Source organism: Passer domesticus, chromosome 3 (assembly GCF_036417665.1).
Source record: "Passer domesticus isolate bPasDom1 chromosome 3, bPasDom1.hap1, whole genome shotgun sequence".
NCBI classification, from domain to species: domain Eukaryota; kingdom Metazoa; phylum Chordata; class Aves; order Passeriformes; family Passeridae; genus Passer; species Passer domesticus.
This window is the reverse complement of record NC_087476.1, coordinates 44,560,574-44,575,692: the sequence shown is the minus strand read 5'-3', so window position 1 is coordinate 44,575,692 and position 15,119 is coordinate 44,560,574. Positions and strand designations below refer to the sequence as shown.

The window sequence follows — 15,119 nt, the reverse complement described above, 5'->3', positions numbered from 1 at the left end:
GAAGGTGAATAATGGTGTTATTGCAAGTAGCAAGAAGCCCTCAGGGTGCATTGCAGCCTGCAGTTCTTCGGATCAGCAGGGTAGGAGCTGTGCTATGCCACGTATCCATTGTGAAAAACACACAAAAATGAAATACTGCATAATGAATAATGTCACTCTGCAGGTATCTTTCCCAAGCCCCTAGATGTTCTTCTTGCAGGTCAAGTGTACAGTTTAGAGGGATAAACAGGTGGTGAGGAAGACAAAGAGAGGATCCTTTATGACTTGTTGTCTTCCTAATATGGCACCTCATCTTCTTCACCTAGGCAACAAAACAGAGAACAGTTTAGTGTTTTCTACCCAGGAGCAGCATACCAGTGGAATAAAGCACTGCAGCCCAAGGTAAAATTTGTTTTGTAATAAAAATGGTTTTACAAAGAAATTCAGGAAACAGGAAATTAGACTTCTTCTGGAAACCAGCCCTTTCCTCCTCTTGCCCCAGCTAATTTAAACATATTGACCAATTCCAACCTTGTCTGACAGGAAGATTTGAGGAATTAGGCTCCTGCTGACTTTGTCAAAAGAGTTGCTGTGAGGAACCTTTCCAGGTCTGATGGAAGCTGCAGCACAGGCACAGTCCTTGTTAGCCATCAGAGAGTCCACACTGTTGTTTACCTTTAGGATATGAAGCACAGTACATTGGGTTCCCATGTACCTCACAGAACTGCTGCCTCTTGCTCTGTTTGTTTACTCCACATCCTCTGTTTCTTAATCTAAAACATTAATGATGGAACAATTTCCTGCTTGTTCCTTAATTTACATCATTACCTGGACCTGAACACAAAACTGCACTGACCACTCTCCATTAAAGCAGAAATTTTATTGATAAACACTTATGAAAGGGTGTAGTTAAGTTATTCTGTAAACATTTTTAGTGCCTTTATGTTCATGCTACAGCACTCTACCCTGAAATGCTCTTGGGGAGGTGGGCTGGTCACTCATCTGCTCCATTGATAACCTTTCTTGGGATGAAGTGTGGGAGGGTTGTTTTTACTGATCAGAAGCTGATCTACCATCTGCAAGACTTTAGAAAACTTTTTGTTACAAATGTGTTACAGTTCCTTTCTTATTATTCATTGGCACCCCGGAAAAGCAAAGGAAGTTCAGATCACAGGAATCACAGTCCCAAACACCCTCATGAAGACAAACTGACTTGTTTTCTAGGGCAAATGCTTATCTAGGTTTATTTCTTCAATTACATTGAAACTCTGGTTTGTAATACATCATAATGGAGCAGTTTTAGAAGTCTTGTGAGCAAACACAAGCCACCCTTTGTCTAGATGCCTTGTTAGAATGACAGCAGGGTCAGCTGGACACCTTTTTAGAGGCAGTGAACTGGTGTGAATTACCAATACCACGTGAACACCTCCTGTATCCCGCTGGGGATGTGAGAGGAGGAAAGAGGGGGCTGCAGGAACCCTTCTCAAGGGCTGTGCCCCTCTCAGGGCTGAGCCCAAGCCCACTGCAATCCCGCACCTGCTGCAGATGCTGCCTCATTGGAATAGCATTGTCTTCGGTCACACCGCACTCTGCTGTCACTGAGGCTCCTATGAAAATGCCTGAGTTAGCAAGAGCCCCGTTGAAAGTATTTTCTTACTCTCTGTGTAACGTATTTAAGGGAAAGTGACTTTTTTATTATTTTGATGTAAAAGCTTCACTTAAACCCCCAGGTACCTTATCCCTACCTTACTAAAATTTCTGCGCATGCCTAATGTGTTCTTTCAAGGATAACTTTTCCAAAGTGTAGAATTCAGCTTAGTTACCATCAAAGAAGTAAAATCCAGTATTTCAATGTTGCTGTTAAGACTTTATTAAGTCGTTAATTGTGCTAGTGCCAGCAGGGTATCCTTGCAAATCTAAAGAACAAAGGCAGTTATTTTGTAATATGCACATTCCAGGACATTTAAATTATTGACCAGGTACGTAAATAATTGATGGCTCACAAAAGTATCTCTGTAAGAGCCCTGGAAAGCGTTGCATTCATTTGCCAGGGAGATGGTGGGGTCAGGACTTGTGTAGTGAATAATGATTCATTCTTTCCTTCCCCACTTGGATGCCATTATCCCGCTCAGCTGCGTGAGCAGGACATTTACGCTCCAGCCAAGGAGCAACACTTGACGCATGCACCAAGTATGAGGAACATTGTGTAAAGGTGCCTTTTAGTGACAAACACGTGAGTCTGTTTTCATTTCTGTCTTGTGCCCAAAAAGTGGCCTTAGAAATGAGGAAGCTCTGTGAATTTCTGAAAGTCCGAACTGACAAAAATAAAACAGTGGTGTCCATAAGGAAAACTGACCCTTACATGTCACCCTCTCGCTGCCTCTGCTTTGTGCCATGGCTCCTGCAGCCCCCACACCTCTGTCCTGGCACAGCCATCACAGGCAGGACTCCACCAAGTGCAGTGCCATGCAGGTGTCAGCCCTGAGGGAAAGCTGTGGGAATCTGCCCCATATGCAGCCTGTGTGGAGTGCAGGAACTGAGGTGGTTTGGCTGTGGATTACAAACAACAATGCAGTCACATTTCCTGACCTCTAATGCCAGGCTCTCCCTCTCAAGGAATGCCAAACCATTGGTGGCATGGCAGCAAGCTGTGATCCCGAGGCAGTGCCCCACATAAGCAAGATGAATTCCCATGTCCCCAGTATGTCCTTGGCATAGGGCTTGCCAGGGCTCTGTTTGGGTCTCCTTTGGAGCCAGGGGAGGGAGGAACATGGCTGTGAGCCAGCTGCAGCCCAGGGTGGTGCCCCCTGAGGTCCCCTTGCCCCTGAGGTGGTGCAGGAAGCAGTGCCAATGAGCTACAGATCCACAGCACCACATGTGAGCAAAGGCCATACTGCACAATTTATAGACATGAAAATATTGTGAAGTTGACCAGAAAGATGTAATATCCAAAAGCATATAGGCCACAAGAGGCAGAAGTCCTCTGTGCAAACACTTGAGTGGGAAATGTACCCCTTTTCCTAATAGCTCTTGTGAATGTTGTTGGAGCCATGTCCACACAAATATTGAAACATTTTTTTTTAAGCCAGTTCAAGCCATCAGTTACTTAGGCTGATGTTTTTCCTTACCCAGCTTTTGCCACAGGCTTGCTGACCCTTTTTTTCATATACCAAAACAGAAGAAGGGGGACATGGAAACATGAGAGGTGATGGGTGACCTAGAAGTAGAGATGCAAGAACATGATGAAAGGTGACCTGAGCTCACTCTGGGCAGTGGGGTGCTCCAGCAAAGGGTGAGAAGAGCAAGGAAAGGCCAGTGGGAAGCCCAGAGGAGAGAACACCAAATGAGGTTAGAACCCTTAGTCAGGAGGAAGATTTAGTGTGTCCTTCCTTGCCAAATGAGAAACAGGAACAATCTAAAAGTCAGGAACAGTGTGGAAAGGTGAATTGCAAAGAAAGAGGCCAGGGCTTGTGTAAGGAGACAGTCCCTGAGGGTACAAGCAGCTGCAGCAGCCTGAGACAGTGCTCTCCCAGGCCACAGGAGCCTCACCATCCACCTTCCTCATGGATCAGATGCTCTCAGAACAAGTTATCACCCTCTTAAATCTCTCCAGACTGGCTTCCCCTTTGGCTTTAAAGTGCAACGTTCCAAAAGGGACTTAATAGAGTGCTGGAAAGAATGAAATTATGTCTCCTCCTGTCTCTCACAAGTGGCAACCCTCTCAGTATGCCCCAGGCTTCCACAGCTTCATGCTGCTCATACATGAGAAGCTTTGCAGCCGTTTTACAGCCCAGGTCTTTTGTCAATCCTTGTTTCATACTTGATTTCTCTCCTTCTGCAGTGTAGCATTAGCACTTGTCCTTGCTGAATTTCTTCATGGTGATTTCATACCCTCCCTCCAAGCTATTATTGATCACTTTAAGCTCTAACCCTGCCCTTCAAGGCATTTGCAGCTTGTTGTTATCCATTCTGTGTACCATCACTTAGTTGTTGATAAAAACATTGAATGAGAGAGGGCTGACAGCCTCTCCCCCCATCTGAGAGTGACTCACCAATAGCCCCTGTGCTGAAAGCAGGTTTTCAACTCCTTTTGCCCATATCTAAGGCTGGTTACAGCTAGACCATGTTGCTGAAGCTTGTTTATGAGTTTGTCACATGAGATGCTTGTAAGTGGTGTGCACAGCTTCCCCCTCAGCCACCAGGCTGGTTACCTTGTCAGAAAAGGACACTAGATTCATCTGGTGTAAGTTTTTGACAACACAGAACTACTTGGGTTGTTTGCTTGATCCCTTTGGCATCTTGTTGGCACATGTGGACCGATTCTTCCCTTGTTTTCCTGGAATATTGGAAAGTCTGTTCTGGCATCCCCACGTCCTTCTTTGTATCAAATTTGCCTTCTGCAGACCCCTTCTCTCTTCCACACAGTGTTGGAAATAATTGGTGGTGATTTGAGGTTTTGTTGGCATGGTATATTATAATGAAATATGCTCATGTAAAACCACCCACCTGAGGAAAGGCTGGGTGATGTCTCAGACAGGGTCTCACAGAGTTTCAACAATTAACAGACCATCCTCACTTCTGGGAAGGTCAGTGATTGCTCAGAGTAAATAATCCATCTGTAGATGAGAAACAACCTCAGGGATGTGAGAAATGGGGAGGGAAGAATTAGGGTTTGTAATAGCAGCAGTGTTTCTGACAGGCTGACAGTAGCATGGTATATAGCAAAACTTAAAAAAAACTTGCTGCTGTGAGAAGCTGAGTCTTCCTGGTAGTCTTTCTTTTTGCTGACTGCTGCTTGCAGGCACAAAATGAGAAGTATGGCATAAGCCTCTCTTTCCAGAAATGTTTTCATTTCAGAAGACCTGAGTTTCTCTGCTCTTTAGGGGGTTATTTTCTCATTTCTGATTATAGATGATAACCAGAAATTCATCAAAGCCAAAGAAATCCATGGCATATATGTTTCCTCTGGGCCTCTGATTCCTCCTGGACCTAGGAGTTCAGCTGAGGGCAGACATGACTGCAAGAGTACCAGGAGAGAAGATAACTATATATTTAAAATATTTGGAGAGACTGAGATAATAAATTTGAAGTCAGATAGCTCTCCTGTGCTTTTGGAGATATTTTCTAATTTGAAGTGCTCTAATGCATAAACCCTCATAAACCCTACATATTTTAAGAAAATTCAAAAGTAGATGTAATTCAATGTGTCTATCTGAATATCATCACCTTGCTAAATCCAAGCTAGTCACCCTAAGTTTTATTTACCTCAGTGGAGAGAAATAGGCCCCTTGAGAAGACCCACTTTATTTACATCACTTTGTGAGTCATTCTCTTGAGGTACCTGTAGCTGTCTGTTGCATATATGTGGAGATTAGGATGATGCCCATGTTAGGTAGAACAACTGTTCATCAGTAAGAGGAGACCCAATGAAAGCGAGTTAATATGCTTTAGCTACAGGCTGTTGGGCCCAGGAGAATTCAGGAATATTTAAATTTCATTTTTCTGAAAGGCAAACTAATTACTATTGTCAAATTTAATGTTATGAAGCTTCAAGCAAATACAAAAACGTTCAAAGATCAGTCATTTGTGCTTTGCATTCAGTACTGAAGTAGCTGAACATTTGTTTTCCTGATCTTTTATGCCTACTTTATTGTCATATGTTGTTTGACATTCAGGAAATAACACAATGTTTTAATCAACAATGTAAGATTGCATTAAAACTTGATGGCCCATGGCTTAATGGCAAAACCAAGTAATTAAAGCTGTGGCGTAAGTAATAGTTGGAGGCAAGTTCTGGTAAGATTTCTCCTGCAAACAAGGAAACTTCCAGGACTTACCTACCCATGTCCAGGGACACAGAGGTGGAGGAGATATTTGTATTTCTTTCCTCTCTCCTGGTGTGTGTAGTGAGCCCACCAGACCTTCAAATTGTCATAAATGATGTAGTACAGCACTCTTTCCAAAATGCAGCCCTTGCTGATGGCAGTGAGACTATTACCCAGCTTGCCAGACATGCTATTCTCTGGACAGCTAGTCCTGTAATTGGGATAAACAATAGCAAGGATACCATTATTGCTGAGTCTTGAAGATGCTTCTGGTGCAAGCAGAGGAGGCAAACTCTGCTCTCACCTCCCCCACATGGGTATCATGATCATGTGTCTCTGACAAGTTAACAGAAGGATTTTCATTACAACCAAGAAGAAAATCCATACTGAAACAACCTGGCATGAGATAAGTCTCCTGTTGTGTCCTGGAGTCTTCCTCCTCTCTTGCTGTCACAAGTCAGCAAATACGTCAGGTGTGAAAGTTGCCTTAATCTTCAGCTTTGCTGTCATGTCCAATATAAACCATGATTTGAAACTTGTGTCTAGAGTGTCTGGTTTGTAACATCTTCCAGTACATGTGTAATAAAGTAAAAACCATTTCTGGTACTTTAGAGAACATTACCTTCCCAGAAATGTCATCCCCACACTTGCACCATTCAGGTCTCTCAGGTCTGCCCACTGTACGTAGCAGTTAGGAAAGGGAGCATCACAGGAAGGAAGAGGGTTTCTCCATTCTCCATCTTCTGGATCTGTTTCTCACAATGCCATCATCTCAAAAGGTGAGATGGAGGTGGTGTTGAGGTGGATGTGGAGGTGTTTGAAAATGAGAGCTTTGAAACCAATGCCCACATGGCAATGTCCTTCGAAGGAGTCAGGGAGTGAGGTGACATAAACATGCCTCTCTGAGGACAGTGAGTCACAGAGCTCTGAAATTTGGCTGGAACTTAGAAAGAATTGAGAGGAGTGAGACTACATCAGAGATGTGCTGGATGATGCCTCACACATCTCTGGGGCTGTATTTCAACCTGCAAATTGAACATAGTGCTTAGAGGTTTTCCTTTGTGCAATGTAACATTACTTACTAGAAGAGCTCTCTGTATAATGTATAATGTTCCTAATCCCTCTATAGAATTGAATATCCATTAATTTTGCATCTGAAAAATGGCTTTTTAAAATCTTAAAGTAAGACATACTTAAGATTTGCAGTGCAGTGGCCACAGCATCCTGCAAGTTCTTTTCCTCTTCCATAGGGCATTTTTTAAAAGGAGTTCACTCATTTTACAGAAACACAGAATCACAGAACAGTTAGGGTACTGAACGATATCTGGAGATCATCTAGTCCATGGCAAGGTCGCCTAGAGTTGGTGACAGAGAAACACATCCAGGTGGGTTTGAATGTCTCCAGAGAGGGAGAGCCCATGACCTTGCTGGGGAGCATGTTCCAGTGCTTTGCACCCTCAGTGTAAAAGTTCTTCTTCATGTTGAGGTGGAGCTCCTTGTGTTCCTTGTCCTGTCACTGGGCACCACCAAAAAGAATCTGGCATGATCTGCTTGACACCTGCCTTGGAGATATTTCCATGCATTGATGGGATCCTCTGTCAGTCTCATCCAGACTAAACACCCCCAGCTCCCACAGTAGCTCCTGATAAGAGAGATGACCCTGACCCCTCATCATCTCTGTGGTCCCTGTGCTGGACAACTGATTCCAATTAGTTCTCAAAATCATTTGGGCACGAATGGATCCATCTCATGGATCATTAAAGGGAAAAATAAAATCCTAAACAAAGTATGCTCTTGTTCATGTAGTGTTTGCTTCAGGTAGCACCATCTTCATATAAACTGAACTAAGTTCTTGGTTTTTCAAAAGGAATAATGTGACTGCATTAGCAGTACTGTGGCAGGCAAAAAACCCAGTTATCCTTGCCCCTTTTGTCTTTCAGTGTAGAATGATTTGAAAGGAGCAGATATTAATCATTGTACTCAAACCCAACCTCATAACACTTGCTTTGGGAATTAGAATATCTTTCTTAAACTATTTTTAAAGACATTTTTCTTGGTCTGGAAATAAACTAAATTAATTTGGATCCTACATGGTACTTCTCAGCTATCTTATAAAAACAGTATTTTTTTGTCTTACAGCATAATTGTTCTAAGTAGTAAAAAATAATTAAGTCCTTTTTTTTTTTCTTTGTGGGGTATAAGTTTTGTCCTCTGTCTGTTTGTCTGTATGTTTCTGCTGGTTAATAAATAGGGAAGAAAGAGCTACCTCTCAGGATCCTTGAGGCCTTTCTTTTAGAGGCTGAGCCCTGAACATCGTGTCTCTCAGTAAAAGAGTTGAATTGTTTTGTTCATGTGCACACCAGAGATACTCTACAGCCAGCCCTCAGTTTCTGTGTTTCATTTGAAAAGGACAGAAGAGACAAAAAGTAGTTTTCAACTGATATTTACAGCACAGTTCACCTCATCAGTATGTAGCAGCAAAAGTGAGAAGAGGTCCACATGTACCTTGCCTGGGCTCAGGAGAATTCAGGAATATTCAAACTTCATTTTTCTGAAAGGCAAACTAATTACACTGATGGAGAGAGAGCAATGGAAAATATGAACCTGTGAGCTCCCCAAAAGTTTACCCTGGCTGCATTTATTCATTCATGTTGCTCCTCATCCAGAAAAATCATTCAGGAAAGAAAAAACTGATTTAGAAGACAAAAATAAATGCATATACCTAGCAACTAATTGGATTTTTGCCAGTACCTGCTGAACCCCCTGTGGAGCAATTCTTACTGATTTGTCATGGAACCTATCAAAAGACCTTTTCCAACTATAGATGTGCTGTATGTGAGACTGAAGCTGGTGAACCCTATCGTGCTCTGTTCCTGGAAACATTTCTGCTCCTGAGACCAAAGAAAAAATTAATGTCCTTTTCACATGCTGATATCTCTTAGCTCAAATAATTTAGATGCTTCTCAAGTGAAGTTGGCAAAGTCTTCAGAGTGGGAGAAATTATTTACTTGTGTGTGCAGGTTTTGCTACCAGGCGGTATTCCAAAAAAATAGCCATGCTAATTATGGGCTGAGATAAGGTCTACAGTCTGACTAAGTTAATAATAAACTGAGTTCTGGGTGAAACCATTAAAAAACAAAAAGCAACCCAAAACCAACAAAAACACCTCAACCTCTTTTGTAATTCTGACCAAAGTTTCAACAGGAAAGGATGAAGGGTGCTTGTACTGAGAGTGGCCGTGCAGCCAAGAGCTTCTGTGCATGCAGAGCTGTGGTCAGGTTTTGCCTGATGATCTCAGAAGGCTCTCTTGTAATGGCCTGATAGCATTAATTTCTGCTCTGAGACCATTTAGATGCCCATTCTGATAAGTAAGCAGATTCCAGGAAGGCAACCCCTCCTCCACTGCTGTGGCAGTGTTTGGAGAGTTATTCAGCCAAGGATGGGAAAAACACACCGAGAGCGTTGCGAGGAGAATATTGAATGGTCTAATTGAGAGGGAAGGAGTGAGCGGTAAAGCTGAACAGAAATGATGGGAAGAGACATGTCTGAAAATACTGAAATTTATGGTCTTCTCACTTTGGTTGTTTTTTTTTTTTTTTTTTTTTTTTTACTCTAGAGCATTGTGATTTACATTCAAACAGCCTGGTAGGTTTAAATTTTAAATGAAGCTTGCTCAGGATTATGAATAAGGCCATTAAGTATTGCCTTAATAACCTTTTATTGCATGGAACAACTTCTATAATTGCAACAGGGAAAAGAACTTCAAGCATTTGCATTTGAGTAATTGATGGGCAATTTACAATGTTTGTTTTCTATTTTCTGGGGAGAAATGAAAGGGCCCTAATTCTGTTGTTGACATTTGTTTTTCTCTAATGGTATTTTCAGAATCCCGTCCTATTGATCAGGTGTGCAGAAAAAGTAGCCAGTGGGTTTGAACCTTGGAAGAGGGAAATCACAGAATTTCTTGGGATGAGAAGTGTGCATCTTGTTTGGGCATCGTAGTCTGTGTACACTCACATCTGCTCTGTGGAGTTGTCAGCTCCACTGGTCTTACTTTTGGCCATCACCTTGTTGCATACCCCTGTTGTACTCCACCAACCCCTCTCCAGCTCCCAGAAAAGGTATAATAGAACCAAGAAAGGCAGAGAAGAGGGAACAAAGGGCTGAAAGCAAACAAGGAATGACTAAATAGCCACTTTTCAACCTGGGAGCAAGGTGACTGAGTCTGGCAGATATTATAATATTGCTAGTGGGTATGAAGAACAAGTCTAGGGAAAAATGCTTGTTGTACCTTGCAGCAGTACAGCTAGGAGTCCTCAATCAAAACTTGTACTCAGCACATTACAAACAAACAAAAGAGATAACTTCTAGGAAACATGCAAATAAACTCGGGAGCTTCTGATACAGGAATTTGTGAAAGTCTGAAGTTTATAACTCTTCAAAATGCAAGTGAATAAATTCTTGAAAAAAAAAGAAAGGATTCAGAGGTGTCTGGTTTGACCCCAGAGATCCTTGTGTGGTGGACTGGGATATGCACCAAGGAAGCTCAGAGCAAACACAGCTGCTCTTGGACATCAGTGTGGGCCACTGATGGAGACAGAGAAACTGAAAATACAAACCTGTGAGCTCCCCAAGTGTGACTGTTTTTATTTTCTTATATTAACATTCTTCCAGTCTTCAGATAATGAAAAATGCCAAAACAATGGATGTGTTTTGCCTTTGTTTCTCATTGGAGATTAGACCTAGTGGAAAACAGACGTTGGACACAAGAGTGCATCCAGACCGTGTGACCTCTAGTTATGACTTGCTGGAATTGGAGTCACCCCAGCAGATATTATACAAAGTGCTGTCAAAAAGATAATTTCCCTGCAACTGTCTTGGCATTCTATTTGGCAAGTACTGTGCAGTGTGTCTCTGGAACTGAAATTTTGGTATATTAAGCTTAAATATCCACCAGTTTTCACAGGCTGAGCATTTGTTTTCCTCCCTGCTAAAGCTAAAAGGTCACAGCATACAAATTCAGCTGATAATTGGCTTATGGGAAAATGTGCAAGAAGGCAAGATGTGAAGCTGAGTAATAAGGAAATGTTATAAAGGTTTTTTCCCCCTCCCCCTTCTTACCTTATCCTTACCCAGCAAATCTGTGGTGATCTGCCTTTTTATACTTTCAGGTGTGGAAGAGTGAAAAATTCAGCAGTTCCTTAAAAACTGAACCTCAGACCTGTGTTTTACATTAAACCAGTTTTGAGCTACAGCAACCAATACTCAAGCTGGACTTAAAATTGGCATGCCACCATACTACATGTGAAGTTTTTCCTGTGGAGCAGGGTCTACAGCTGAGGTAGCTGTTTCCAAATTCCTAAATGTGCATTTCCTCTTCAGCAGGCAGTCTCTGAGGGCAGCAGCATGAAGTTCACTGTAGTGACTCTCTGTACACAAAGATACACCAAGCTGAGCTCTACATCCACATTACTTCCTTGGGCATCTGTTTCTTGGAAGCCTAAAAAACATAGGCTGAAAAACAAACCTGAAAAGAGCACCCCATATCCTGGGGAAAACTGCAGGCTTTCCCCTTTAGTGTCCTCATGTACAGCCCAGCTTTGCTGCAGGAATAGCAACCTGGATTAAAATCCTGGTTCATGATCAGGGCCACAATTTCCAGTGGTTGTGGCAGATGGATCAGGCCATTGCTGCAGAGTAAAAAGGAGGATCCTTGGTACAGTACAGCAGGACTGGAGGTCTGGCTCATTTTCCTGTTGGAGTAACAAAAGAGAGGAGTCCAAGTTAGGTGTTAAGTGCAGTTTTCCTTGCAAAAGGAAAAAGGGTTTTCACTACAAATGTTTTCATAATTTATAGCAACCTAGGAAGATTGCAGAAAACAATTGAGCATGGGGATTTTGAATTTTGATACAGAGCTGTCATCTGCAAATTACAATCACAGGCTGTGATGGAAAAACAACTTGTTACAGATCTATTTGGGATGTATTTTTTCCTTCTTTCCTGCCTTTCTTTCTTCTTTTTCAATGTTTTATATGAGATGATTCCTACCCTGATATGAGTGCTAAGATCCTATATAGATCTCATTGGTTTATAAAGAAGCATAAAGGAAGATGTTTTTCTTGTTTCTTTGTTTTGTTTGGGGTTTTTTTTCCCCTTTCCCCCCATTTTGATGTTAAAAGAAATTGTGGCACAAAGGTTGAGGAACTTGCACAGAGTAAGAAATAGGAACAGGTCCAGTTTTTCTCATTTTCCTCTACCTTGGCATTTTATCTGCTGACTTGCATTCACTCTCACACAATAAACAGCATAGCTAATGCCAGATTTGGCTCTGTGCATCAAGACTTATCATGGACTGCTGCACTCTTCATACCTGCCAGTCACTTCATCCAAAGCTTTCCCCCATCTATTATTTCCTAGAGGTCAGTTCTTGTATTTGCCATGCAAAGGCTGATATATTCCATTTGCTCTTTACTTTCACAGTTGAATATTCTAGGACTTGGCAAGTTATTCCTGTCACTTCCTGGACACCTCTTCAGGCAGAGTTTTCTTCACTGTCATTGCCATCATCAGGACAGACACCAAGCAGGGACAAGGCAGGAGATGCTGTGGGGCTGTGTCTTTTTCCTTAATGGTGCAGAAACACTGGTGATATTCTTTTCCCCATGCTGGAAAATTCCTATCAAGCAATCTCTGTGGAGTAACTCAGGGCAGCTGGTCAGAAGGATGGTTTGCTGGTCAGTGTGCATGACTGAAAATCTCATCTGGAGCCTGCAGAAGGCTTTATTCAATAAAATGTATTCAAGCTTAAAGTAAACGTCAGTGCATTATGGGTCTTTAAAGAAATGATTAGGAATATTAACAGCAGAAAATTTCTTCTACTACTTGTCATCACTTCCCACGCTCTAAATCACATCTTAAGAACGCCCCATTGATGCTGCTCTTTTTTCATTTCCACATTGGCAGATGCCACGGGAATAAATGTCTTGACAAGCAGTTGTCATAATTTCTTTTTCCTCTTCCTTTAGATAGCAACTTACTACCAAAATGCCAATTTTCCAACACACTGTGTCATACATTTAGAATGCATTATGTATTAAATTACTTTGAAATAGTTGGCAAACGAGCTGGCATCTCTCTGATAACTCCCAAGGAAGCCAAACATAATATGCATGCACTTTTAAATTATCTATAAGCAGTTCTGTTCAGTTTTCAAGGGTGAATGCTCAGCTGTGTTTCACTTCCAATGCATTTTTGTTTAAAGCTCATATTTAAATGTGAATGCAGTAGTGCATAGGGGGAAAAAAGAAAATTAATATTGTTAGTGTTTCCACAAATTCAAATACTTTCAGTTTTTATACTTGAAATAAGACAATAAAACATAGAGAGGATTTTAAAACCAACACATTTTGAAGTGATTTTGAAGTAGGATCTTCAAAGTGTATAGTTTAAAATTATATTCTCTAGAAACTAAATGCAAATTCTAACTTCCAATGGCAGTTTGCCACTTTGCCTTTAAGCACTGCTTTTTCTCTATCAACACCCTTCTTGAATTTTAAAATGATACTACTTACTAAGTTGTTTTTTTATTAAAATGATATGTAGAAAAGGCCTAGATGAAAAGCTATGATAAAGCTCATAGTAAAGTGGGGGAAATACTTTTATGTGAAAGAAGATCCTACTATGGCTGCATGGGCCAAAGAAAAATATGAGTAAGGGACCTGAAGCATGGCCCAGCAGAAATGGTCCTGACTGATGTGAGGAGATGGATTGCTGTGCTTATCCAAGTACCTGGCAATAGAGACACTGCAGGATGAGTGGTTACACAACCATCCAGTAATGCTGTCCCCTCATATGACTGTGAAAATATGTCCTGAATCAGGCTATAAATAGCTGTTTCTCTGATCGTCATCAAGGCAAGGGTTTGGGAGACACATTACCAAAGCTACCTCCTGAATGAGGTGCAGAATGGCATCACTCCAGGGCAAGGGAGAGATTTGCAAACAGAATTTCAGAGGAACTTCAAGAAGGGCCCTGGAAATTGAAAGGAAAAGAAATAATAGGCTCAAGAACCTGAGAGTCCCTCTTGAGCTCATATCTTGGGGGATGCAAGAAAATGACAAATACTCAGGTACAGTTTGTCTGATAGATATATAGACATTAATCAAGTTAAGCATGTGTTTCTTTAAGTTCTGACTTTAAAAAAACGTTTGAAATGCCTTATTGTTTTTGGCTTTTGCAAATAAATATAAAACAATATTAATGTATTTATCCTGGCTTGTGCTAAGAGTGATTTTGAGATATTAGTTAATATCAAGTTATTTCATGGTTTCCATGATAATGTCTGAACCACCCAAGGGCCCTGGCAATTCAGTGCCTCTCCCCACAGCAGGGAAACTGAAATGGGATGCCTTCACTAAAGATGCATGGAGTTTTAATAGAAGGTGTCTCTTCAGAGCACAACATAAAGAGAATCTTCTGAACCTGTAATCAGCACTTCCCTTGACAAATTATAATCAATATGTTGTAAATGTTTGTGGAACTCTGTTTTGGAGAAGGTAATAACCTGCTACCTCAGCACTTGCTGTAAACCAAAATGTTTGTTACCATGATGTGATTATGGCAATTTAATTTCCATTCTATACAGAACAAAACAGGGAAGTGGTTTGCTAATGGGTCTTGAACACAGAGAAAGATCCCAGTCTAAATAACCAGTGTAACATCTGAGTGTACTTAGACCTAACTCTGAAGGTCTCACAGTCTCTGTAACATGGTAGACAATCTGGAGGTTGCTTCACAGCAACTCCATCTGTGGAGTACTCAGTACTCTGACATCATCCAGTATCCTTTTATAGAAGGGAAGCAGGATTTCCCTCTGCAGCCCAGGCCTTTGCCAGCTGATTGTGTTCTAGTCTTTCTCCTCTCTTTGTTTACACTTCCTTCTCTGGCCCATAGAAGAAGTGCCCGGGCTCCTCTCCTCACCCATCACTGATTGCTGTCATACAGCTCTAGAAGGCCCTGGCATCCTTAAGCATCATCCAAACTCCAGGTGGATATTTACATTATTTTCCTCCCTTGTACTTTCTCCTACAAGCTGTTCACCTGTACTCTTTGCTTGTATTTTGTAAACAGATGATTTTATTTGATTTTGCTTGCTTTTATTTTAACATTTTTTTCCTTTGAGTGATTTTAAAGTAATTATCACTTAAAATCCTTCTGGCAGTCTTAGAAGATAAGATAATGGCTGTTTTTCAGGTCCATACTGTACTCCACAGGTTATCTCAAAGTGGCTCTGTCTCTACTGTTTTAGAGAGTAGT

At 41.5% G+C, this 15,119-nt stretch overlaps 2 long non-coding RNA genes across 2 annotated transcripts; one reads left to right on the top strand and one right to left on the bottom strand.

The window, feature by feature from the left end:
• Nucleotides 1–655, bottom strand: LOC135298053 (uncharacterized). Its single transcript, XR_010360020.1, has 2 exons — nt 511–655; nt 1–301 (listed from the first exon to the last, which is right to left on the bottom strand). It is a non-coding gene; the product is annotated as an uncharacterized LOC135298053 (long non-coding RNA).
• Nucleotides 329–12,520, top strand: LOC135298054 (uncharacterized). The gene is made up of 3 exons (XR_010360021.1): nt 329–381; nt 10,976–11,145; nt 12,285–12,520. It is a non-coding gene; the product is annotated as an uncharacterized LOC135298054 (long non-coding RNA).
• The last annotated feature ends 2,599 nt before the right edge of the window (nt 12,521–15,119 follow it).